The sequence below is a fragment of the Elephantulus edwardii genome, unplaced genomic scaffold (genome assembly GCF_000299155.1).
Source record: "Elephantulus edwardii isolate Elephantulus edwardi_28Jun2011 unplaced genomic scaffold, EleEdw1.0 scaffold00378, whole genome shotgun sequence".
NCBI classification, from domain to species: domain Eukaryota; kingdom Metazoa; phylum Chordata; class Mammalia; order Macroscelidea; family Macroscelididae; genus Elephantulus; species Elephantulus edwardii.
In genome coordinates this window covers 63,280-67,069 of record NW_006400128.1, presented here as the reverse complement: position 1 = coordinate 67,069, position 3,790 = coordinate 63,280, and the positions used below count along the sequence as shown (strand labels likewise).

Genomic DNA, 3,790 nt, shown 5'->3' with positions numbered 1-3,790 from the left:
AATAAAATTCAATAATAATAATAATAAAGCTTAAAAAATTAGGAAAAAATAGAAACAAATTTAGAAGCCCTAGAAATTGTTGAACAATATTAATATCTCATACAAATGAAACAATGTTGAAGATCAGTCAAAACTGTCTAGAACAGTACACTGACAGAGAATTACCAGTAGTACAAGATGGTTTTAGAAGACGCCATGGCACAAGGGATATCACTGCTGATGTCAGATGGATCCTGGCTGAAAGCAGAGAATACCAGAAGAATGTCTATTTGTATTTTATTGACTATGCAAAGGCATTTGACTGCATGGATCATAACAAATTATGGTTCACACTGAGAAGAATGGGAATTCCAGAATTCTTAATTGTGCCCATATGAAATCTATACCTGGACCAAGGAGCTGTTGTGCAAACAGAACAAGGGAACATTGCATGATTTAAAATCAGGAAGTATGTACATCAGTGTTGTATCCTCTCTCTAGACCTATTTAATTTTTATGTTAAGCAAATAATTCTCAAAATTAGACTCTATGAAGAGGACTATGGCATCAGGATTGGAGAAAGACTCCTCAACAACCTGCATGTATTATGCTAATGACAACATGGCTCACTAAAAGTGAGGAGAATGTGAAATGTTTGCTGCAGAAGAACAAGGACTACACCCTTCAGTATGTATTACATCTCAACATAAAGAAGACAAAGATCCTCATCACAGGCCCTATAGTCAACATTTGATAGATGGAAAAAAGATTGAAGCTGTCAATAATTTCATCTTGCTTGGATCAACAATCAACACCCAGGAGAAATATTGCATTGGGTAAGTCTGCTTTCAGGGACCTCTCTAAAATATTGAAGAGTAATGATGTCAGTTTGAAGACTAAGGTGTGCCTGATTCAGGACATGGTCTTCTCAATCGCCTATTATGCATCTGAGAGCTGAAAAATTAATAAGGAGGACAGAAGCCTTTGAGTTGTGGTGCTGGAGAAGAGTGCTGAATATCCCATGGACTTCCAAAAGAACAAACAGAGAAGTCCAAGAAAGGGTGTGGCCAGAGTGCTCCTTTCATAGTTGGGACATGTAGCCAGGCATGGTTATTCCTGGGAACAGGACATCATACATGAAAAATGGAGAGTCAGTGAAGAAGAAGATGACCCCTAATGAGATGGATTTACACTGTGACTTCAGCAATGGGCTCTCAGAGAGGATGAGGATGAAGCAAGATAGGGCAGGATTCAGACTGACTGTTCATAGGGTACTCATCTCAACTGCACCTTACAACAAGTCTATGGCATGCATAGGACTGCAAACAGCCAAAAATGTACAATCAGCAGAGGATAAAGTCAGTGAACAGGACCTTCTAAAAATCATGTATGTCTCTGTGTGCATCAAAAAACATTTCAAATAGTGTGAAAAGAAAACCCACAGACTCAGAATAAAGCATTTGACAATGACATTTCAGAAAAGGGACTCATAACTAAAATTTACAGAATACTGTCCTGGAGAAGGTGAAACAAGGTTGTTCCTTACAGGCAAGGTATTTGAAACTTCACCTCACATATTTCAGGCATATCATGAGGAAGGGTCAATCCTTGGAAAAGGGCATTATGCTTGAAATAATACAAGATAAGCACAGAAAGGAAGGTCCTGGATGGGATGGATTGACACAATGACTGGCAATGGGATCAGGTGTGTTGGAAAAGGTGAAGCTGAGGATAGGGTAAGGTTCAGAAATGTTGTTTATAGGGCCACTGTGAGTCAGAGTTAACTCAACAGCACATAACAAAAACATAGTGCTTCCCTGAGAAAAGCCTGATAACCCAATTACAGAATGGGAAAAAGACAAAAAGACTCTTCACCAAGGAGAATATTTGAATGGTCAATAAACACATGAGGAAATGCTCAAAATTAATAGCAATCAGAGTGATACAAATCAAAACAACAATGAGATACCAACTCACTGTAGCAGAAGCAGCAAAATTTGACAGGAAAGCAAACCATCAACATTGGCAAGGATATGAAGAGACTGGAACTCTCATGAACTGTTGTTGGGACTGTAAAATGGTGCAAACACTCTAGAAGGAAGTCTGCCATTTTCTAAAAAAAGTAGATTTAACTATTATAACAATATATGCAAAAAAAGAGCTTGAGTCAAGGAACTAAAAGGGAAGCATTTCCTTGGCATTTCTCAAGCTGAGAGAACTGAAGAACAAATTCAAGTCTTGAGCTGCAAGGACGCTATGAACAAAATCTTCAATGATCCTGGAAGATTCCAAAGAAGATGCATAGAATACACCCAATCACTATATCAAAAAGAATTGGCTGATATGGATTTCAAGAAGTAGCATGTGATCAAGAATCAATGGTTACAAAAGAAGTAGTTCAAGCTTCACTGAATGTATTGGCAAAAAGAGAGGTCCAAATAATTAATAGAATACCAATGGCCACCTGGCTGTTCTCACCAGGATGTGCCAGGAAATCTAGAGGACAAGTACCTGGCCAGCTGACTGGAAGAGATCCACAGTTATTCCCATTCTCAAAAAAGGTGATCCAACAGAATGTGGAAATTATCAAATATTATCATTAATATCACATGCAAGCAAACACTTGCTTAACATTGTTGAAAAGTGCCTAAAATAGTATATCAACACAGAACTGCCAAAAATTCAAGCTGGATTTAGAACAAGCTATAGCAACAGTGATATCACTTCTGATGTCACATGTATTTTGGCAGAAGGCAGAGAATATCAGAAGGATATCTATCCATGTTTTACTGACTATAAAAAGGTATTTGATTATGCTGTTAAGTGCTGTCGAGTATGACTCATAGTCAACCTATGAACATTGTCCTATCCTGTGCACCCTCATAATTTCTGACATACATGAACTCATTGCTACAATGTGGTGTAAAAAAAAATCTAGTTGAAGGTCTTCCTCTATTTTGCTGACCTTCTACCTTTACAAACCAGATGTTCCTTACCAAGGAATGGCCTGTCCTAACAATATGCCCAAAGTAAGTGAGACAAAGCTTTGTCTTCTTTGCCTCCATGCGTCCTTGCCTCTGTCTGCACTTTCTCCAAGACATATCTATTTGGGATTTTTTTTGGCAGTCCACAGATTTTCAGTACTCTTCTCCACTATGACTATGAGAATCACAACAAGTAATGGCTAATACTGAGAAGAATGGAAATCCAGAACACTTACTTGTGCTCAAGTGAAACATAACCAAGAAGGTATTGTGTGAACAGGCCAAGGGAACATGGTTCAAAATCAAGAAAGGTGTGCATCAGGGGTGTTATCTTTTCTCCATACCTATTCAGTCTGTACACTGAACAGATCATTCAAAAAGCTGGACTTTATGAAGATGAAAATGGCATCAGGATCATAGGAAAACACATCAACAACCTGTGTTATGCAGATAACCTTGCTAACTTAAAGAAGCACTTGAAATCACTTGCTAGAGAAGAAAAAAGGAATACAGTCTTCAATACTGACTACATCTCAACATCAAGCAAACAAAAATCTTCAGCACTAAACCAATAAGCAACATTTTCTATTTTATGATAGATAAAGATTGAAGTTCTCAATGATTTCATCTTATTTGGATCCAAAATCAACACTGTTGGGACGGCGGGGGAAGAAGAACAAACTGGGGAGGAGGGTAGAGAGAATGGTGCAGCAATGAAGGAATGAAAACCCAAAATCCCTGTAAATGTTCATTAAAACTAATACAATTTAATAATAATAAATCCAATCCATGGCATTCCCCTTTCCATCCTTGGTTCTTAAGTGCCT

General features: G+C 37.9%; 1 pseudogene; it reads left to right on the top strand.

The window, feature by feature from the left end:
* Positions 1–2,999: 2,999 nt before the first annotated feature.
* LOC102861186 overlaps positions 3,000–3,790 on the top strand; it is a 35,716-nt pseudogene continuing 34,925 nt past the window's right edge.